Genomic DNA, 24,290 nt, shown 5'->3' on the forward strand with positions numbered 1-24,290 from the left:
TTTTCCTCTAAGCTGAAGATGCTTCTTAACCGGCGGATAAAGATATATGAGTTGATATAAATCCTCAAAAGAACCGAGATCTACATATTCCTATATTCTTCCTACTTACGAAAAGTGTCTTTCTTTCTAGGAATAAAATGGAATAGTGTTTTTTTTTTCTTGGTCAATCTTGGTTTAGGCTGACCTCAAATAGTAAAAGTTGTCCTTGTTATTAAGGAACCCTTTTCTCTTCACTTTGTTTTGTTCATCTTGCCTCACTAGCCCCTGTGGACCTAATCTGGCCATGTTGAATCTCAGGGATGACAGACACACCAGCAGGCGGGGGAATTCAGTTATACACAGTTTGTGGAGTTTTCAGAACCACCTTTCACCCTGGGACTCTAATGTGTATGCCAGGACCCCAAATTTATGCTTGTTGCTTTCTGACTTAGCCCTATGATCTTAAGAAGTCACGGCAAGGTCCCTGCTGGGAAAGGTCAGCATCCAGAAATGACACTGCTCAGCTCTGGGACAATTCCAGCACTGGTCTGTTACCCACAGCTCAGGAATCAAGCAGACACTAGCAGGCAAGCCCATCTATCAGACTGTACACCTCCCAGGGTAAAGAGGGCCCCTTGGAGAAGCAATGGGGGTGAATAGTCAAGCCCCGGAGAGATACTCAGATTGGTGCTGGCAGAATTCTCCCATTCCAGAAGCTTCCTCTTCCTTCATCTTGCTGAGACTAAGTGGAATTCACACCTGTATTTGCCAGCCATTCGTTGAACTGCCTTTTTCGCCTGACCAGTGACAAGTGTTGATATTGTTTAATTGATTTGTTTTGTCTTTCGGTGCCCTGCCTTTTGTGTGTGCTTTAATAAATATTTGCTAACCTGACTCAGATTTAAATCTTACTATGCTGAAGGATCTCCTAGCTCTCTTCTCAGAATTCTTAGACCTTGGGATAGAGGCAATATAAACGAAGAAGAAAAACAATAGATTTGCCTCATCTGTACTTCTCAATCAGTCTGCCTCTGGAGAAAGGTCTGGCGCTGCTCTAACCCAGAAATCAGATGGAGTGGAAGCTTTATCTTAGAGACACTAACTTGCTTAAAAGTGTTAAATTCCCATCTGTCCCCATATCATTCAGGGCCATTGAAGATAGAAAGATAAAACCCAGTGGCCATTCTACTTTAGCAAAGTTTCCTTGTTTGGGGTTTTTTCCTTTTCATCTGAAAACCTTCCAATTGCTGGCAAGAAAGGCTAACATTCCCAGTGTCGGAGCCGTGCTCTGCCCAGCACACCTGCCCGGGGGCAGCCCCTTGAGCCAGCACCAGGGTCTGGGGGAGCTCAAGGGAAGTGACCAGACACGTGCAGAGGAGTCAGCTCTGGATGGGGGTCCCACCCCTGGACGTTTAAGGAAACCAAATCCCTTTCTGCTGGCCGTCATGACAGCGCCACAAGATATAGCTCTCCAGGTCTCCCCTGGCCTCCTCCACCCCTTCACCGTACTCACTCAGAATCAAATCACAGGCCCCGTTCCATCTCTTTTGGAGTCACTTCATTCCCCAAGGTGATGTTTAGGTGATTAGGCTGTTTTTCTCAGCAGTGCCCCAAACAAACAGCCTCCCTTCTAGCTCCAGCCCCTATCTTAGAATAAACAGATCAATCAACCCTGAGGGAAAGCAGCAACCCCTGAAAACCCACAGACAATGAGCCCTCTGGGCCTGCCAGATGAGAAAAATGTAAGGGCTATTAGGACCCCTTAATATTGCTATTTGTTAGCTGGCATTTTAGAATTTCTAGAGCTTGAAGGGACCTTAGTTCAATTTCTTCCTTCTGCAGATAAGAAAATTAAGGCCTAGCATTTAAGATCTTTTAATTATATAAAATTGAATACAGTATGCCCATTTTTAAGCAGGTTTCTAGATTAATTTTCCTCTTGTTGAACAGTAAAGCACAAAACAACATGGCAGCAAAATTCCAGTCAAGGAGTACAGAAAATCCAGATCACCCCTGAAATGTTGAAATAATATATCACCACCACGTAACAGATCCAATATGCACTCCTGACTAGGGCATCCATCACGAGGCCTCTGGGAGCCCCTCCACCATGGCTGGACAATCTGGGCACCAGCAATCTTAAAGGAAACGTGCTGGAAACAAGTGAAATGCAGATTACCTGGTTTCCTTGAAGGTGATAATAGGGGTCCTTGAGCTAGTTTGTGTATGTCAAAAGCCCCATGGAAATCACACTTTTATTCATACTTAAGCATTATATCAAATGCAGCAATTATATCAAATGCAGCAATTATATCAAATCAATGTGGAGAAACTGGTCATCCAGGCCAATACAAACACTGCTGGGTGGTTATATGTGTCTAGATATTTTCAAGGGCATGAGGGGAGACAAATAAATTGTTCCTTAATAAATGCAGGAATAGGAAATAGCTTAAAACTTTTTTAAAGCAAATTGTATCAGGGAAAACAATAACAAAAGATGGTTCAAAAAAGGTTTGGAAATCACCGAGCTGGGTTTTCATCTTGGGAGAAAAGGTGGAGAATTATTCTATTGAGCCAAAATGAGTCTCATTTTGGGAATAATTTTCCTAAATAAGAAGCAGCCAGGGAACCACAATGTACTCAGCCTCGGGAAACGTCCTTGCAGTGCAATCACACACTAGCCTGGTGACATGCAATGGACTGTGGTCTCATTAGGTAACATTATACTGCACAGTCTATAGTCATGTTTGGAGCACTTATTTAGACTGGTATTCTGTTTGAATTTGTGGAATTAATGACATGTTATAATGGGAATCTAATTTTTATTGTGATAAAATAATAGAAATAAAAAATAAAAATTTACCATTTCGATTGGAACCAAGATGGCGGACTAGAAGGAAGTGCTCTCACTCCCTCTTGCGAGAACACCAGAATCACTACTAGCTGCTGGACAATCATCAACAGGAAAACACTGGAACTTACCAAAAAAGACACCCCACATCCAAAGACAAAGGAGAAGCCATAATGAGACGGTAGGAGGGGCGCAGTAAAATCAAATCCCATAAATGCTGGGTGGGTGACTCACAGACTGGAGAACACTTATACCACAGAAGTCCACCCACTGGAGTGAAGGTTCTGAGCCCCACGTCAGGCTTCCCAAACTGGGGGTCTGGCAACAGGAGGAGGAATTCCTAGAGAATCAGACTTTGAAGCCTAGTGGGATTTGATTGCAGTACTTCAACAGACTGGGTGAAAAAGAGACTCCACTCTTGAACGGCACACACAGGTAGTGTGAGCATTGGGACCCAGGGTAAGGAGCAGTAACCACAGGGGAGACTGAACCAGACCTACCTGCTAGTGTTGGAGGGTCTCCTGCAGAGGCGGGGGTTGGCTGTGGCTCACCATGGGGACAAGGACACTGGCAGCAGAAGTTTTGGGAAGTACTCTTTGGTGTGAGCCCTCCCAGAGTCCACCATTAGCCCCACCAAAGAGCCCAGGTAGGCTCCAGTGTTGGGTTGCCTCAGGCCAAACAACCAACAGGGAGGGAACCCAGCCACACCCACCAGCAGTCAAGCGGATTAAAGTTTTACTGAGCTCTCCCCAGCAGGGCAACAGTCAGCTCTACCCACCACCAGTCCCTCCCATCAGGAAACTTGCATAAGCCTCTTAGATAGCCTCATCCACCAGAGGGCAGACAGCAGAAGCAAGAAGAACTACAGTCCTGCAGCCTATGGAACAAAAACCACATTCACAGAAAGATAGACAAGATGAAAAGGCAGAGGGCTATGTACCAGATGAAGGAACAAGATAAAACCCAGGAAAGACAACTAAATGAAGTGGAGATAGGCAACCTTCCAGAAAAAGAATTCAGAATAATGATAGTGAAGATGATCTGGGACCTCGAAAAAAGAATGGAGGCAAAGATCAGAAGATGCAAGAAATGTTTACCAAGACCGAGAAGAATTAAAGAACAAACAAACAGAGATGAACAATACAATAACTGAAATGAAAACTACACTAGAAGGAATCAAGAGCAGATTAACTGAGGCAGAAGAACGGATAAGTGACCTAGAAGACAGAATGGTGGAATTCACTGCTACAGAACAGAATAAAGAAAAAAGAATGAAGAGAAATGAAGACAGCCTAAGAGACCTCTGGGACAACATTAAATGCAACAACATTCGCATTATAGGTGTCCCAGAAGGAGAAGAGAGAGAGAAAGGACCCAAGAAAATATCTGAAGAGATTAGAGTCGAAAATTCCCTAACATGGGAAAGGAAATAGTCACCCAAGTCCAGGAAGCGCAGAGACTTCCATACAGGATAAACACAAGGAGAAACACGCCGAGACACATAGTAATCAAAGTGGCAAAAATTAAAGACAAAGAAAAATTATTGAAAGCAGCAAGGGAAAAACGACAAATAACATACAAGGGAACTCCCATAAGGTTAACAGCTGACTTCTGAGCAGAAACTCTACAAGCCAGAAAGGAGTGGCATGACATACTTAAAGTGATGAAAGGGAAGAACCTACAACCAAGATTACTCTACCCGGCAAGGATCTCATTCAGATTCAGTGGAGAAATCAAAAGCTTTACAGACAAGCAAAAGCTAAGAGAATTCAGCACCACCAAACCAGCTCTGCCAAAAATGCTAAAGGAACTTCTCTAAGTGGGAAACACAACAGAAGAAAAGGTCCTACAAAAACAAATCCAAAACAATTAAGAAAATGGTCATAGGAACATACATATCGATAATTACCTTATATGTGAATGGATTAAATGCTCCAACCAAAAGACACAGGCTTGCTGAATGATAACAAAAACAAGACCCATATATATGCTGTCTACAAGAGACCCACTTCAGACCTAGGGACACATTCAGACTGAAAGTGAGGGGCCGGAAAAAGATATTCCATGCAAATGGAAATCAAAAGAAAGCTGGAGTAGCGATACTCATATCAGAAAAAATAGACTTTAAAATAAAGAATGTTACAAGAGACAAGGAAGGACACTACATAATGATCAAGGGATCAATCCAAGAAGAAGATATAACAATTATAAATATATATGCACCCAACATAGGAGCACCTCAATACATAAGGCAACTGCTAACAGCTATAAAACAGGAAATGAACAGCAACACAATAATAGTAGGGCACTTTAACACCTCACTTACACCAATGGACAGATCATCCAAAATGAAAATAAATAAGGAAACAGAAGCTTTAAATGACACAATAGACCAGATAGATTTAATTGATATTTATAGGACATTCCATACCAAAACAGCAGATTACACTTTCTTCTCAAGTGCGCACGGAACATTCTCCAGGATAGATCACATCTTGGGTCACAAATCAAGCCTCAGTAAATTTAAGAAAATTGAAATCATATCAAGCATCTTTTCTGACCACGACGCTATGAGATTAGAAATGAATTACAGGGGAAAAAACATAAAAAACACAAACACATGGAGGCTAAACAATACGTTACTAAATAACCAAGACATCACTGAGGAAATCAAAGAGGCAATCAAAAAATACGTAGAGACAAATGACAATGAAAACATGACAATCCAAAACCTATGGGATGCAGCAAAAACCGTTCTAAGAGGGAAGTTTATAGCCATACAAGCCTACCTCAAGAAACAAGAAAAATCTCAAATAAACAATCTAACCTTCCACCTAAAGGAACTAGAGAAAGAACAAACAAAACCCAAAGTTAGCAGAAGGAAAGAAATCATAAAGATCAGAGCAGAAATAAATGAAATAGAAACAAAGAAAACAATAGCAAAGATCAATAAAAATAAAAGCTGCTTCTTTGAGAAGATAAACAAAATTGATAAACCATTAGCCAGACTCATCAAGAAAAAGAGGGAGAGGATTCAACTCAATAAAATTAGAAATGAAAAAGGAGAAGTTACAACAGACACTGCAGAAATACAGAGCATCCTAAGAGACTACTACAAGCAACTCTATGCCAATAAAATGGACAACCTGGAAGAAATGGACAAATTCTTAGAAAGGTATAACCTTCCAAGACTGAACCAGGAAGAAATAGAAAAAATGAACAGACCAATCACAAGTAATGAAATTGAAACCGTGATTAAAAATCTTCCAACAAGCGGGGCTTCCCTCGTGGTGCAGTGGTTAAGAATCTGCCTGCCAATGCAAGGGACATGGGTTTGAAACCTGGCCCGGGAAGATCCCACATGCCGTGGAGCAACTAAGCCCGTGCACCACAACTACTGAGCCTGCGTTCAGGAGCCTGGAAGCCACAACAACTGAGCCCACATGCCACAACTACTGAAGCCTGTGTGCCTAGAGCCTGTGCTCCACAACAAGAGAAGCCACTGCAATGAGAAGCCCATGCACTACAACGAAGAGTAGCCCCCGCTCACCACAACTAGAGAAAGCCTGCCCACAGCAATGACAACCTAACACAGCCAAATATTTAAAAAAAAAAACAACAAATAAATAAATTTATTTAAAAAAAAAAATCTTCCAACAAGCAAAAGTCCAGGACCAGATGGCTTCACAGGTGAATTCTATCAAACATTTAGAGAAGAGCTAACACCCATCCTTCTCAAACTCTTCCAAAAAACTGCGGAGGAAGGAACACTCCCAAACTCATTCTATGAGGCCACCATCACCCTGATACCAAAACCAGACAAAGATACTACAAAAAAAGAAAATTACAGGCCAATATCACTGATGAATATTGATGCAAAAATCCTCAACAAAATACTAGCAAGCAGAATCCAACAACACATTAAAAGGATCATACACCATGATCAAGTGGGATTTACCCCAGGGATGCAAGGATTCTTCAATATATGCAAATCAATCAATGTGATACACCACATTAAAAATTGAAGAATGAAAACCATATGATCATCTCAATAGATGCAGAAAAAGCTTTTGACAGAATTCAACACCCATTAATAATATAAACTCTCCAGAAAGTGGGCATAGAGGGAACCTACCTCAACATAATAAAGGCCATATATGACAAACCCACAGCAAACATCATTCTCCATAGTGAAAAACTGAAAGCATTTCTCTAAGATCAGGAACAAGACAAGGATGTCCACTCTCAGTACTATTATTCAACACAGTTTTGGAAGTCCTAGCCACGGCAATCAGAGAAGAAAAAGAAATAAAAGGAATAAAAATTGCAAAAGAAGAAGTAAAACTGTCACTGTTTGCAGATGACATGATACTATACATAGAGAATCCTAAAGATGCCACCAGAAGACTACTAGAGCTAATCAATGAATTTGGTAAAGTTGCAGGATACAAAATTAATGCACAGAAATCTCTTGCATTCCTATACACTAATGATGAAAAATCTGAAAGAGAAATTAAGGAAACATTCCCATTTACCATTGCAAGAAGAATAAAATACCTAGGAATAAACCTACCTAAGGAGACAAAAGACCTGTATGCAGAAAACTGTAAGACACTGATGAAAGAAATTAAAGATGATACCAACAGATGGAGAGATATACCATGTTCTTGGATTGGAAGAATCAATATTGTGAAAATGACTATACTACCCAAAGCAGTCTACAGATTCAATGCAATCCCTATCAAATTACCAATGGCATTTTTCACGGAACTAGAACAAAAAATCTTAAAATTTGTATGGAGACACAAAAGACCCCGAATAGCCAAAGCAGTCTTGAGGGAAAAAAACGGAGCTGGAGGAATCAGACTCCCTGACTTCAGACTATACTATAAAGCTACAGTAATCAAGACAATATGGTACTGGCACAAAAACAGAAACATAGATCAATGGAACAAGATAGAAAGCCCAGAGATAAACCCACGTACCTATGGTCAACTAATCTATGACAAAGGAGGCAAGGATATACAATGGAGAAAAGACAGTCTCTTCAATAAGTGGTGCTGGGAAAACTGGACAGCTACATGTAAAAGAATGAAATTAGAATACTCCCTAACACCATACACAAAAATAAACTCAAAATGGATTAGAAACTGAAATGTAAGACCGGACACTATAAAAGTCTTAGTGGAAAACATAGAAAGAACACTCTGACACAAATCACAGCAAGATCTTTTTTGATCCACCTCCTAGAGTAATGGAAATAAAAACAAAAATAAACAAATGGGACCTAATGAAACATAAAAGCTTTTGCACAGCAAAGGAAACCATAAACAGGACGAAAAGACAACCCTCAGAATGGGAGAAAATATTTGCAAACCAATCAACGGATAAAGGATTAATCTCCAAAATATATAAACAGCTCATGCAGCTCAATAGTAAAAAAACAAACAACCCAATCCAAAAATGCACAGAAGACCTAAATAGACATTTCTCTAAAGAAGACATACAGATGGCCACGAAGCACATGAAAAGCTGCTCAACATCACTAATTATTACAGAAATGCAAATCAAAACTACAATGAGGCATCACCTCACACCAGTTAGAATGGGCACCATCAGAAAATCTACCAACAACAAATGCTGGAGAGGGTGTGGGGAAAAGGGAACCCTCTTGCACTGTTGGTGGGAATGTAAATTGATACAGCCACTATGGAGAACAGTATGGAGGTTCCTTAAAAAACTAAAAATAGAATTACCATATGATCCAGCAATCCCACTACTGGGCATATACCCAGAGAAAACCATAATTCAAAAAGAGACATGCACCCAATGTTCACTGCAGCACTATTTACAATAGCCAGGTCATGGAAGCAACCTAAATGCCCATCGACAGACGAACGGATAAAGAAGTTGTGGTACATATATACAATGGAATATTACTCAGCCATAAAAAGGAACGAAATTGGGTCATTTGTGGAGACGTGGATGGATCTAGAGACTGTCATACAGAGTGAAGTAAGTCAGAAAGAGAAAAACAAATATTGTATATTAACGCATATGTGTGGAACCTAGAAAAATGGTACAGATGAGCCAGTTTGCAGGGCAGAAATTGAGACACAGCTGTAGAGAACAAATGTATGGACACCAAGGGGGGAAAGCGGCTGGGGTGGGGGGGTGTTGGGGGGGGTGTGATGAATTGGGCGATTGGGATTGACATGTATACAATGATGTGTATAAAATTGATGACTAATAAGAACCTGCTGTATAAAAAAATAAAATAAAATTCAAAAATTATAAAAATTTTTTAAAAAATTTACCATTTCAACTCTTTTTAAGTGTTGAAAATCCACACAGTTCAGTGGATTAAGTGCATTCATGTTGTTGTGCGACCATCACCCCCATCCACCTCCAGAACTTTTTCATCATCCCAAAATGAAACTCTAAACACATTCAACAATAACTCCCCTCACTCTCCCCCTCCTCCCAGCCCCTGGCCATCACTAGGGCTGCGTACTGTCTCTATGTACTGGACTACTCTAGGGACCTCATATAAGTGGAATCATACAATACCTGTCCTTTAAACAATAACTCTAGTGGGGATTAGAGTCAAGTAATTCAGGTACCTAATGACACTTTACCAACCACTGTGGATTATTCCATAAATTTAAACCTTGCAGGAAAAACAGAAGATGATTTAATATTAGAAATATAAGATATTTCTCCCACTTTTAAGGAAGAACGGTGGGAATACAAGGCAAAGTGAGACAAACCAATGTGCACTGACCCCAAGAGCATGGGAAATAGTGGTCAAAGCTCAAAAGTGACCATCTTGACTATGGCTTACCACACAGACAATGGAGAAGAACGTGAGACCCAGAGACTTTCGTGAGGCCTCGTTCATCCATTCATATGTCCATTCCTTTGTTTATTTATTAAATATGTAGTCAATTGCTTCCGTGTACTAGCTAAGCCCAGTGCTGAGGATAAACTCTTAAGGGCAAGCGCTGCCACCCACTTCCTGACCCCAAGGAGTTTGCCATCTAGTTGGGGATTCAGAGAAGTGAGCAGGGTACTCCATTACAAAGATCCACTAGCTAAACAGAAGGGCTGATAGAGCAAAAAGGAAGGGGTTTAACACAGGCAGGAGAGGCCTGGCCTAAAAAAAATGATACAGAGTAGGAGTAGCCAGAAGGAAGTGAGTGGGGAAGGAAGTACTGCAAGGCAGACGGAACAGGCCAGGAGGTAAAGAGAGTGAGCGCGCTTGGCAGAGATAAAGGGAGGTCCATTACCCTGGATACGGTATGAGGAGCGGTGAAAAATGAACCTGGGGAAGGTGTCAGGGGCCAAATCAGGATGGGCCTTAGTCGTGTTAAGGAGTTTTAACTGTTTCCTCGGGACAATGGGGAATCATTGAAGGTTTAATCAGGAAAATGGTGTTTATAAAACAGGAATCACCCTCCTTGAACCATAAGCACAGATGTTTAGGAGAGGTTACAGGGTTTATATCTGTTAAATATCTGTCAAATACTTGGATGTCCTTCCAAAGTAATTTCCAGTAGTGTGAACGCTTTCCTCGGGATCTGTGACATAGGTGTTTGTCCAAAGGGGTCCTACTCCACAGGACAGACCTTTTGGCCTGTGGATGGAGCGACGGTCGTTGCTGGTGGTCACCAGTATTGCTGGCTTTCCTCCCCTTCCAGGACGCACAGAAGACAAGGTTTCTCACCCTCTGTGCAGTCGGGCAGGGCCATGAAACCGGCATTAAATTTTGTTACTTCTGGGCTGAAGCATCTAAAAGCCAACATGCAACTCTTCCATACCCCTTTCCCTGCCTCGGCGCACCCTTGAAGCTTCATGCTGACATGGGGGTCATGAGATCAAAGCAGTTTGGAGCAGTGGAGGGCAACTGCCCCGGAGAGTCACCTGGACCCACAGAGGACTTTGTATAAACAAGTTAAACCACTAGAATTTTGTCTTAGCACAACTTAGCCTAATTTATCCTGACTAATGCAGGTGGAGTACAATATAAATCCATCTTAATCCCAAACTCCATTCTGTTATAAATACTTTATCACAGTTACTATTCCAAGGCAGCCTGGTGGGATGAAAGGGCATTGAGCTTGTTGCGGAAAGAACTGGGTTCTAATCCTGACTCTGCAACCCATTAGCCATATGAACTTGGGCAAATCCCGTAAGCTCTCAGAGACCACTTTCTCCTATAAAAGGGGGAGCAATACTTGCTACAACTCGAAGAGTTGGTATAAAGTTTAAAATAAAAAGGGAAAATGTATGTGAAAATGCCATCCAAGGTACTACTGGTGTGATCATTTTCTTACAACTGCTAATGATAGTGTCCTGGGGGAGAAGGGGAGGAATGAATTAGACATTTTTTAATCTCCCCTCCTCAAAAAAAAGTGGGTGGGGGGCAAAAGATTTCTGTATTCACGTAGATTAAAAAATCTCATTTTGTGGCTTGAATAATTTCAGGTTTTTGAAAGCTCATGTGAAAGCTGACATAATCACATGCAGCCTCAGATAATTTCCCCAGAGAGCTAAACAAATTAAAATATATTTTTTAACTCCAACAAGCTGACACGGACCATCAGTTGTATCCTTGGTACAAGTTTCATCATGTAGCTTTAATCAGAACCTGGGTGTCTAAGCAGTATTTACCTGGTGGGGAGGGAGGTGGCAGAAAGGACAAGCCAGGAAGTGGTTAATCGGCAGGGTCCTCCGATCCCAGTGCCCACTGTCCCCAGACGGCCACCTCCACCCTAGAGGCAGACCTGGCTGTGCAGACGGACGCTGGGCTCTTCACAGCGTGAACACGTTGTGTCCCCTCCCACCCGGCCCACCACCCCAAGAGGCTCTCAATCTGCTACACCTATAGCCTCACCCCAGTCCAGCTTGGCTGATCCTGCCAGGGGGTGATTCAGATGGAGCAGGTAAGGCCAACTCCCCCAGAAAGCAGACTGAAGACCGTTTCAGAGGAGGAGACAATGACAAAAGGGTGACCAGCCTAGGCGTCAGCAGCAGCTTTATGGAGCTTATGGAGACCTGTATGTGATTGGCTCCAGACCCAGCCATGCTGCCACCGTGCTGGGGTTCTCTGGCCCTGCACAGAGCACCACTCCTTCTGAGCTGAGGTGGGATCACGGAAAGTGGATAATCAAAAAGGAAAAATCAGGCAGTGAGAACGACTCCTATACAGGGAGAAGCTAGTCTGAAGGTCAGTAGGTAGGCTCAAGACCCAGGAAGACCCAGTGTTCCACTTCTAGTCTGAAGTCAGGAAAAACAAAAATTATGTCCCAGATGAAAGGTAGTTGAGTGGTGGGAGTTCCTCCTTACTCACATGAAGGTCAGCCCTTTCATTCTATTCAGGCTTTCAACTGATTGGACGAGGCCCACCCACACTGGGGAGAGCAATCTGCTTTACTCAGTCTATGGATTCAAATGCTTATCTCATCCAAAACCACTCTCACAGACACACCAGAATAATGTTTGACCAAATATCTGGGCACCTGCGGCCCAACAAGTTGACATATGAAATGAACCATCACAATGCCAATGGCAACATGATCGGCACAAACAACCCTTGGTTTCCAGGCATTCCTGATGCACACTGACCACTATGTACCTCAGCTGAGCTCCCCGCATGTGGTACACACCACTCCAGAGCATTGCATACTTTTCTACAGTGTTCTGGTTGGTCCACCTTTCCACTCCATCAAAGGTGAAGACCACATCCTCAGGGAAATGGCTCTCAGGCTTCTGTGCTAGAAACAGCTATTCTTCTTTGGGCAACTGGTTTGCTTTTATCTTCAGGGCCCTTAATTGTGTCACTGATCCCTTTAACTTCTTTCACTGTCTACCGAGAAGCTCATGACCAGGTTTGTGGGCTGCTTCTAGAGAAAACTTCACCCCTAAGAGCCTGTATTCCATGTGCTTGTCTTATCTTAGAGTTGAACTTAACATTCCCATCCTCATCTTCCCTTCATCTTCATTTCCTGACCTCATCCCTGTTTTTGTTCCACTGCATGTATTTTAAAAGGACATCTCAAGTTTATTCTTGAATGAGGCAGGTATACACATAAATAAGCCATTTGCGTATGTGTAAACACACACACAGCCCCACATAGGTTATTTCATTTTCCTCTCTCCAGGACCTAGTGCCTTGTCATTTTCCCCAAAATTGCTACTGAATTAGACTGCTCTGCATTTTGATAGCCTGTTAAATGTACCATAACTGCCATACCCAAAATGTCCTAGCTGCTACCTAACTTTCACATTTCAAAGACAAGATCACACTGGCTTTTCTTTACTCTTCCCAGAATTCTAGGAATGTGGTGATAAGTGTCACTCTATAACTGTCCTCCCCTTACCCAGGGGCTGATTTAAACTGACTCAGGGAAAACTCGCATTTAATGGGCTCGAAGGTGGACTCAATATTGGAAACAACAGTTCTGGCCTCAAAAGTTAACAGTTGACATCAAAGTTGGACTGAAAGATTAACCAGTTAAAGATCCCTGGAAGAAGAGAATAGTTACTTCTGAAGAGGGAGAAGGAAAGTGGGATTGGGGAGGGGAAGAAAAGATGCAACGAACTGTCTTTGAAATGTCTTTCATTAAAAAGAAAAAATACAGGGCTTCCCTGGTGGCGCAGCGGTTGGGAGTCCGCCTGCCGATGCAGGGGACGCGGGTTCGAGCCCTGGTCCGGGAGGATCCCACATGCCACGGAGCAACTGGGCCCGTGAGCCACAATTACTGAGCCTGCGCGTCTGGAGCCTGTGCTCCGCAACAAGAGAGGCCGCGATAGTGACAAGCCCGCGCACCGCGATGAAGAATGGCCCCCGCTTGCCGCAGCTGGAGGAAGCCCTCGCACAGAAACGAAGACCCAACACAGCCATAAGTAAATAAAAATAAAATAAAATAAAAATAAAATTTATAAAAAAAAAAAAAAAGAAAAAATACAAAGCCAATACAGCAAAAAGCTAGCATTTGTTAAACATGAGTGGTGGGTTTGTTATAACACTCTCTGCATTTCTGTATATTTGAAATATTTCTAATCTGATAAATATATTTGCTTAAAGAATTCTGCTTTTAAACAAAGATCCCTAGAGAAAAGGAGCTTTCAACCAAACCTGAATGGGTACCAGGGGCTTATCCCCCAGGACCAGGAGTCTCTGGGGCCCGCTCATTAGCAGGAGCTAAGGACAGAGCAGAACACTAATTTACTTACCAGATCACAATTCCTTCTTGCTGAAATGGACTGAAGTGTTTTCACAGAGCTTCTGGCATCCTATTTCCTCTTTGTCATGATCGCGCACATGAGACAGTTTTGTTTACAACTATGAAATGCTGCCAATCTCTTCAGTGACAACTGTACCCAGAAAAAGTGCATTACCTCATCTGACAAACTAATGCAGACGATGAAGAATCTTCAGAGTGCCGCCAAAAGTTAATTGACACTAATTTGAATAGTTACCAGGATTACAGATAATAATAATACCCTGCACAGTTAGAGTTTTAAGCGTTTCCAAAAATGTCTTTATATGTTTGATCTCTCATTGTTCTTGAAAGACCCTTGTGAAAGAGGTAGGTAAAGAGAGTGTCATATCCAGGGTCATGTCTAATAATTTCATAATCCATTCATTCTATCAAGTGATAAACATTTATTATGTACCAGCCAGACAAGATTAGGGGCCCGTTGCTAACATGAACAGGCACCCTCTCTGGCCTTAAAGAGCTCTCCATCAGAAGGAGATAATATAACAAATACAGAAATAAATACAACTAGGCAGACCGTGCTAAGGGCTACAGGAGAGGGAGGAAGGGAATGTCTATCTAGAAGGAGAAGACACATCCAATTTGACAAACTACGGCATTTGAATAATGCGTAAGGTTTACAAATGTATAGATGAAGGGAGAAAAATGTTCCATATAAATAAAAGCCTTCAAAAGCCAAGCCATGGAGTTTGGACTTTATTTAGAAGGCAATGGATAAATTTTAGAGTACAGACACACATCGGTAATACTTTTTTCCTACACTTGTCAAATAGCTTTAATGAGATACAATTCAAATACTGTGTAATTCACCTGTCTAAAGAGTACAATTCTGGGTTTTTAATATGTTTACAGGGTTATGCAAACATTACCAATTTTAGAACACTTTCAACCCCCTAAAAGAAACTCCATACCCATTAGTTGTCACTCCCCACCTCAGGCCCTGGTAACCTCTGATCTACTTATTTTCTCTACAGATTTGCCTATTCTGACACTTCATAAATGTGGAATCGTACAATATGTGGTCTTCCGTGTCTGGTTCCTTTCACTTAGCATGATGCTTTCAGAGTCCATCCGTGTTGTGGCATGTATCATTACTTCATTCTTTTTTACTGCCAAATAATGTTCCATTCTATGGATATACCACATTTTGATTAGCCATTCATTAGTCGATGGACATTTGGGTTGGTGCCACTTTTTGGCTATTATGATTAGTGCTGCCATAAACATTTGTGCACAAGTTTTTGTGAGGACCTTTTTTCGTATTTTCTCTTGGGTATATATATACCAAGGTGTGGAATTTTAGGGGCATATGGTAACTCTACGTTTAACTTTTTGAGGATCTCTCAAGCTATTTTTCATAGTGGCTGCACCATTTTACATTCCCATCAGCAGTGTTTGAAGATTCAGTTTCTCCATATCCTTGCCAACATTTCATATCGTCTGCCTTTTTCATTCGAGTCAAAATGCCCAAAGCTACTCTACCACCACCTGACAGGAGAAGTGTGAGGAAGGGCAAAGTTGGGTGTAAAGAGGAGTGATCTTAAACAACGGTAGTTAAATAGCTCAACTGAAAATCTGAAAAAAACTTACAGCAAGGATCCTACACACCTTGGAAGTGGCCCATGTTAGTGGGAGGCCCTGAAGTTTAAACTTCATCAATTTAATAGTAAGTCCACTCTGTGTGCCTTTTAAGAGAGAAGACGGTTAAGGACAAAAGCACAGGGAGACGTCTCTATTTAACGAGCAGAAAGAATAAATAAAGTCAACAAAAAAGAAACAGTCAGGGGCTTCCCTGGTGGCACAGTGGTTAAGAATCCGCCTGCCAATGCAGGGGACACGGGTTCGAGCCCTGGTCCGGGAAGATCCCACATGCCGCGGAGCAACTAAGCCCGTGCGCCACAACTACTGAGCCTGCGCTCTAGAGACTGTGAGCCACAACTACTGAAGCCCACGTGCCTAGAGCCCATGCTCCACAACAAGAGAAGCCACCACAATGAAAAGCCCTCACACCGCAACGAAGAAAAGCCCCCGCTCGCTGCGACTAGAGAAAGCCAGCGCACAGCAACAGAAGACCCAACACAGCCAATAAATAAATAAATAAATTAATTAATTAATTAAATAAAATAAAAAAACAACAGGCAGCATAAAAGCACAGTGGTCCAGGATAATGACAACAGCAGTTAGTATTTATTGAGTCTATGTGAGCAAGTATTTATTGAGTCTATGTGAGCAGTTTCTAAGTGCTTTCTAGACATCACTTGACTTAAGACTTATCATAGCCCTATGAGAGAAAGCCAGAGAAGGAAAAACTTTTCCAGAATGGAAACAGAGTCAACAGTGTCAGATGCTGTTAGAAAAAAAAAGTCAAAAACATTGAAGGCCCACAAAATGGCTTCGGAATTGGTGATTAGCTTTGGTACCCAGTAAGTTGTTGGCCATATTTGATAGAGCAGTTTCAGGATAGTGTAAGGAATTTACGACCAACTGCAAAAGATTAAGGAGTGAGTTAGCTGTGAGGCAGCAGATGTGGCAAGTACCAACTTTTAAATGCACCATACCTGCCATATCCAAAATGGATATTTTGCATTCCAAAAAGTTGGACAGTGGGTGGAGAATTAGGACAACAGTAAGAGGGGTTGCAGGATGAGGGGACACTTGACTTTCATTTCAACTTGGGCTTGTCTATAAACAAATAAAGAATCAGATGGAGCAGATTCCCAGAGAAAATAGAAAAGGACATCCAAAACCAAAGAGGAGAAGAGTGAAGAAGTGAAGGGATACTTCTTCCTCAGAGTCAGTGAAGGCAAATATTGATATTTCTCAGGATTCAAGAGAAGAATCAAAAATGGTACCAACTCCAATCCCACTACTGGGCATACACCCTGAGAAAACCATAATTCAAAAGAGACATGTACCACAATGCTCATTGCAGCACTATTTACAATAGCCAGGATATGGAAGCAACCTAAGTGTCCATCGACAGATGAATGCATAAAGAAGATGTGGCACATATATACAATGGAATATTACTCAGCCATAAAAAGAAATGAAATTGAGTTATTTGCAGTGAGTTGGATGGACCTAGAGACTGTCATACAGAGTGAAGTAAGTCAGAAAGAAAAACAAATACCGTATGCTAACACATATATATGGAATCTAAAAAACAAATGGTTCTGATGAACCTAGGGGCAGGACAGGAATAAAGACACAGACATACAGAATGGACTTGAGGACACGGGGAGGGGGAAGGGTAAGCTGGGATGAAGTGAGAGAGTAGCACTGACATATTGACATATATACACTACCAAATGTAAAATAGATAGCTAATGGGAAGCAGCCGCATAGCACAGGGAGATCAGCTCGGTGCTGTGTGACCGCCTAGAGGGGTGGGATAGGGAGGGTGGGAGGGAGACACAAGAGGGAGGAGAAATGGGAATATATGTATAGCTGTATATGTATAGCTGATTCACTTTGTTATATAGCAGAAACTAACACACCATTGCAGAGCAATTATACTCCAATAAAGATGTTTTTATAAAGTAAAAATAAAAAATAAAATAAAACGATACCAACTCCATTTTGTACCAGTAGTCAGATATACCTTCCTGAATAAAACACCCTCCTCACTCCTCATCAGTTTTGCCATCAATTCTTGAGCCTTTCTCTGGTCTTGTTTAGTACCTGGATTGATCAGGGAGGAGGCAGGGATACTGTGCTATCAGCCTCCATCACGCCCAGAGGGAATAGATCAAAACTTAGCTCTCTGGCATCACAAAAGAATGAGACTGAAATCCTTACGAAACCCCATCAGATTTATTTGTCATTAGTGCTTTTCCTTTCTCCAAAAGCCAGTGACAATTTTGCTCCCTGCGTATGTGGCTGGTTTATACTGCTGGAACTGGAAAGTTTTTAATTTTTCTTTGGTGTAAGGTGACCTGCTCCCCTGTGAACATCCCCAGGGACCCTCATTTGAAAGGGGTAGTCTACGGAGCTGAACAGCTTTTCAACCAAGTCATTAACTTGAGAAGCATCACATTTGCTCTGTGGTGAAGCCGGCACCTGTAGGAGTGTCTTCACAGCCTCACACTTCCTCCCCCTTCACATCTTGTCACAAAGCCGGACAGGATGTCATTTCATGGTACAAGAGCCAGGAACCACTCTGAAGCCTCAGAACTCGAAGGGGGCAGAAGGGCCCAGCCTGGCTACAGTGCCTTTATGTATATTCCATCAGCACTTGCTCTAAAAGAGAAGTTGCTTCTAGTTTTAGTTTGGGGCGGGGGTGGTGGTTCACGTTTCCTTCTCTGTACCTTAAATTAACATTGGAAACCACCACTACTCTGTTCTTCAGGTGTGCAAGCAGTAATTACCCAGATGCAAACAAGTAACAAACCCCAATTAATTCTGCTAAGACTGACTAAATAAATGAAGGGAGTTGATGTACTGAGTTCAAAGTCAGAGCTGCAAAGGATCTTCAGGGATATTTAGTCTGACAATATCTTTTTCACAGATAAGGAAGTTTAGGTCTGGCAAGGTGAAGAGACTTGCTCAAGGTCCCTGAATGTGTTAGAAGCAGAACTGAGAACAGAACTCAAATCTCTTGGTTTATTCTAGTTTTCTTAATCACCGTGCAGATGGCCATTCCCCATCTCTAATAACCACATAGTTCTTCATGTTCTGGAAGAAAAATAACCACAATTCCCTGATATACTGGGAAAATCCTCAGTGTTTCTTGCTGCTTGTGTGACACATAAAAAGGGTGGGGATTAGAGCCATAAGCTCGCTATTACCTCCCTTGCTGCTGAATTTATGGAGCCACCTTCCTTCAATCCTATATCCAGAGAATACAACATCTAATTTACGGCTGAATAAAACTGGATGCTTTCACATGACTCAATTCATTTGGACATGTTTGTGTACTATCAACCATCGTGTTTTAGAAATAATTCCAAAACAAGTCCTTCAAATCCTTTACCACATCACCAGCTTGCTCTCCCAACAAGAGATTATTTAGGCCCAAAAGGCTGGCACCCTTTATGGCATTACAGTAAATTTATATTAGATTTTTTTCTGACTACTACTGATAATAACATGCTGACAGATATAATCCTGTTGCTATGATTACACACTAACAAACAGGGCCTTGATGGTGAAGTAGCAAATGGACTGATGTAGGATACTAAGCATAAATCCAAACATATGATGGAAAATGATTGCTTGAAGATGTACTGATGGAAGTCACAATCACAGATCAAACAAAGTTCTTCATCTTTGGTAAAGTTAATAAAATGGTACTTTAACGACATTGCTATTCCAGCTGATTAAAACACCCTAGAACACTTGCAGAGACCATGGGGGTGGGATAGAGCAACAAAGAAGTGGAAACTAAAGACACAGAAAGTGAAACGACTGGGTTGATTCTACTTAGCATCTTATGGTGCTACGGATTCCGTTTTCACACATCTTGACAACTGTTGAATACTCTGGAGGTTGCCATCTTAACACTGATTAGTAAGTAATCAGGCAGTGGAAGGCAAAAACCTTCGTCAGGGATTTCTTTGAGATCCGATTCAGCTTAACAGCCAACAGGCTGTTAAGCTTTGAACCAGATTCATTTAAACAGCAAACATTTGAAATGATAACAGCAATATAACATTTCCTCTCTTCTGAAGAGCTCTCTGATGCAGGCTTCAGAGAATAAAAGCCTACAACGTTAAGACACAGGGCAAGGACAGGACGACCTGGGACTCCAGGCCAAGTCCTAGAACCCTATTGAGTTCCAACCCCCGGAATCCAACCAGGCAGTACAGCCAGAATTTGGCTGGGCAGCCACTTTATTGCACTGCCTGCCTGTCCATTTATATAAACACACAGCTGAAGAGAATCCAGGAACATCTCCAGAGGAGAAAGCCCTGCTTTTGTCTGACAAAGCTGCTCTGACCCCAAAGGAATGCACAATAGGAAATGAAAGTTGGACAGAAAATCAATTCCAGCAGGAAACAGGAAGATCCCTGCTCAAGCTCAGTTCTAAGATATATCACTGTAATAACCCAGAGCACTGTGGCCTGGAGCCCCGGCCTCACCTCCTGCACAGTTCAGGAGCGGGGAGGAAGGAGGGCCCAGAGAAACCAGGGGAGGGGGCTCACAGTAGAGCCATCACAGTTCACTGTCATTTCAACGAGATTTTAATTCATCTGTGCCTCTACCAATGCAAGGATGATGGTGGTGTTTTAGGGGGCACTTGAACTAAAGACATGAGAAACCTCCTTTAAAAGTAGGGGGAGAAGAAGTTATGAATGAGCTATGTCTGAAATCTTAACCAAATGAATTTTCACTGAGCAAATCCATGTACTGTAACGCCTCACAGGAGGAAACTGGTATCTTCTGAGGCTCTACTCAACACACAGTTAACTGAGTTCCTGTTGCATCAAGCATTGGCACAATGCCAGAAGCAGAAGACTGAAGAAGATACACCCCCTCCTCAAGCCACACCAGAATTTCAGCTGGGCAGCAGGACACAGTGTTTTCCCCAAAACTACTAGAAATCTCCAGAAGGCTTCACAGAAGTAGATTTTGCAATGTCTGATATCCTCAGTTTCCTTGACAAGGAGGCGGGAACCCAGTTTAAGAGGCAAAGCAGGTCCTCTATCCGGAGCCCAGCCCCCTGTCTCAGGCTCTCTCCTGCCACACTGCTCATTTTCTGACTCACTTTGCCAGTCTGTTAAAGTGGGTCAAGTGCAGACCGTTGTCACAAGAGTTACTAGAGAACGAGGAGCATGAGAGAGGATTTTGCAAAGCTTAAAAGGTCACTATGACTTATTTAATAAAGGACAACAATGACCCGGTAAGTAGCTCGAAATGGTGGCTAATGCCGAAATTATTTACACTAAATTGGATTTTCTTTTCCAGTAGGTAGAGTGGGATGGTGGAAAGAATTCTGGAGTAGACCCAGAAGCTATAATCTCCAGATCCAGCTCTAACCAATATTAGCTGGGCAATCTTAGGCATACTACTTAACATCTCTGTGCCTCAGTTTCCTCATATGAAGTGGAGAATACCTGCTCAACTCCTCGGGACTGTTGTCAGGATTGAAAGAGATTATTTATGTGAAAAGTGTTCTGAAAATTCAAATATTAACTTTTATTACTTTCATGATTGTATTATGTTTTTCTTATATTAAACATAAAATAAATTTGCCTTTCCTATGAAAACACCGTCTGATGATGGAAAGCCAGCCGGGTAAGGAAAAGTCAACATGGGATCAGAACTTGTCCTCTCATAACACATCAAGCAGATGATCCAAACTAGAAAAAAATAAATCCAGAATTGAACATAAATGCAAAGTGAAAGCCATTCATTCGATCAGACCTGTTGGAAAAAGGATTTTATTTACCATGCTAGACTCTGGGTAGTAGAGGCTGGCACCGATGCAATAGTAATAAGGAAAAGAAAAAAATAATGCAACGGTTCAAACCCAGCTCTGAGAGTGCGGGTTAAGCTAAAAGCCAGGCAGGAGGCAGGGAGCTGGGTTAGGAACACAAACAGGTTTGGTAATCAATCCAAAATCACAGTTGTGAAAACCACATAAAATGCCATCTGGCCTCCTAGATCATGTGGAACATTAAGCAAAGGCAGCCTTCCAATACACATGTTCTCGTTTCTCTGAGACCAGCTCTTCTCATTACCCAATGAACTGTGAAAGAATCACCCAGATCCTGGTCCAGAGCTGCTGCCCTCGCCAGAGCTGCTCTGAATACTAGCGAAGCAGCTCCTGTATCTCAAGAAGGCTGTCCATCCGATGCTTTCTGCACTCTGAAAACCAGTTGGTGACGTAGAGTCTCCTCCGCGTTCCCAAGACTGTGCCATAACCAGTTCCATTTTCCTCTTGTCTTAAACATGTTTATAAGTATAGCTGACAATATTCTGGAAAATTAACTTTTGTGTGTGGTAAAATATAATTAACATGAACTTCACGAATTTAACCATTTTTAGGTATACAAATCAATGGCATTGATTGTACATCCATATTGTTTTTTTTTAAATAAATTTATTTATTTATTTATTTATTTTTGGCTCTGTTGGGTCTTCATTTCTGTGCGAGGGCATTCTCTAGTTGCGGCAAGCGGGGGCCACTCTTCATCGCGGTGCACGGGCCTCTCACTGTCGCGGCCTCTCTTGTTGCGGGGCACAGGCTCCGGACGCGCAGGCTCAGTAGTTGTGGCTCACGGGCCCAGTTGCTCCGCGGCATGTGGGATCTTCCCAGACCAGGGCTCGAACCCATGTCCCCTGCATTGGCAGGCAGATTCTCAACCACTGTACCACCAGGGAAGCCCTCCATATTGTTTTGCAACCATCAACACTATCTATCTTCAGAACATTTTCATCATCCCAAATTGAACCTCTGCACCCATTAAACAATAACTCCCCATTGCCCTCTTCCTGGCCCCTGGCAACCTCTATTCTACTTTCTCTCTCTATGAATTTGCCTATCATATAAGTGGAACCATATAATATTTGTCCTTTTGTGTCTGACATTTCATTTAGCATAATGTCTTCAAGGTTCATGCTATATGCTGTAGCATGTAGCAAATTTTCATGATTTTTAACACTGAATAATATTCCATTGTAGGTATTAGTTTATCCATTCAGCCAGCAAAGCACTCTGGAAACGACTTTTTGTATAATATACGCTCACGTGTAGTGAATGAAGGTCAAATCTGCCGATCAGTTGCAACATTAGGCATCAATGTTCCAGATTCACAAGCACACAGGAGATTAGCCACCTTGGTGTCCCACCTCCCAGCCACTAGGCTGTGAGACTGGGAGGGGCAGGAACCATGTCTCATCTGACACTGTTCCCATTCCCGTCGGCCAGTATGATGCCTAGAACAGGACAGGCCCTTGACAAATACCTCACAAAGGAACAAGCAAACCTGGAGAACACTTTTTTCTGAAGGCTGAGCCTACCCTTTTACTCTAAGTCAAATTATTTTTTTAGAAAAAGACATACTCTTCAGAAGGATATTTCTGCTAAGGAAGGCTTCCGTTTTTTAAAAACCTGTGACTCTACTTTTTTGAAGGCAGAATTTATTTGCTCCATCAAGCTAAGAGGCAGTGAGCAGCTGTGGCAAGGATACTGCCCATGGAGTCAGAAGACAAGGATTGAAATCCCACTCTGCCGCTGACTGTGTGACCTTGGTTAAGTCACCGGACCTCTCTGAGCTTCAGTTTCATCATCTGGAAATGGAAATAATAATAACTGTCCCCCCCCCAGACTGAATGTTAATGTAAGGTGGTTCATACAATTCAGTGTGCATAGGTCAGTTCTACTTGCTTGGGTGTACAAACACTCTTAAGTGTGCTAAGAAGTCAAAACATAAATGAAGTGACTAAAGAACACTTACAAGGTACATGCAGAGCAAGTACAAAATTACACGGTACCAAGGCGAGGCCGTAAAAAGAATGTTGGAAGAGCTGAGTTTTGACTGGGCCCTTGAGGAAAGCGATAGGGGTGAATTTCCAGGAGAAGAGGGGATGGAATTCTGGGCAAGTGACATAGAGATAACAAAGGTAGGGAAGTGAAAACCAGTAGCCGGACAGGGAAACATAAGGTGGACTTTGCTAACCAAGGGCTCTGTTCCTGACCTAACATTATAGGCATCCCATCGAGACTTGTGGCAGCAGAGGCGCCCGAGTCTAGAGGCTACGGGAAGGTCCTTCAATCAGAAGTCCACAGGGCTAACCCTGGTGCACATCGGACAGATCCAGACCCACTTCCTGACTGCATCGCCTTTTGGGCCCTTATCACCCCCACTTGGATTATTACCCACACCTCTGACTGTTCTGCTTGCCTCTGGGATTAAATGGCACTAGCCTGTAATATGGAGACGCAGGATGTCAACTGCAAAGATGGTTCTTCAGCACAGAACTGAGGGAAGAGACTTCAGCCAGCAGCATGGACACTCCTCACTTGCTCCTAAAGGGGAGGCACCATGTACAACACCTACCCTCCTTGTTCTCTGAGCTTAGGGTAAATTTTTCAGCCCATAAAGAAAAAAAAAAAAAATGACAACACATCAAAACTTCTAGGACCCTAAAGCTTCCTTCCCCAAAGCCACAGGTCTTAACAGCAAATTGAGCCCAATTCAATTTATTCATTCAACTCAAGGGCTATAGAC

General features: G+C 42.3%; 1 protein-coding gene across 2 annotated transcripts in view; it reads right to left on the reverse strand.

Moving 5' to 3' along the window:
* The window catches only part of KIF26B (kinesin family member 26B), a 500,555-nt gene that overhangs the window by 348,056 nt on the left and 128,209 nt on the right, over nt 1-24,290 (reverse strand). Inside the window, exon 1 of one of the 2 annotated variants that reach the window (XM_082469761.1) lies at nt 14,069-17,453. The exons of the other annotated variant lie outside the window; for it this stretch is intronic. The gene's annotated coding sequence lies outside the window, so the exon portion shown is untranslated. Of the gene's footprint in view, nt 1-14,068; nt 17,454-24,290 lie in introns of those variants that run through there. 2 annotated transcript variants of the gene reach the window in all.

Source organism: Balaenoptera physalus (genome assembly GCF_965194825.1).
Source record: "Balaenoptera physalus genome assembly, chromosome: 1".
In the NCBI taxonomy this organism is placed as follows: domain Eukaryota; kingdom Metazoa; phylum Chordata; class Mammalia; order Artiodactyla; family Balaenopteridae; genus Balaenoptera; species Balaenoptera physalus.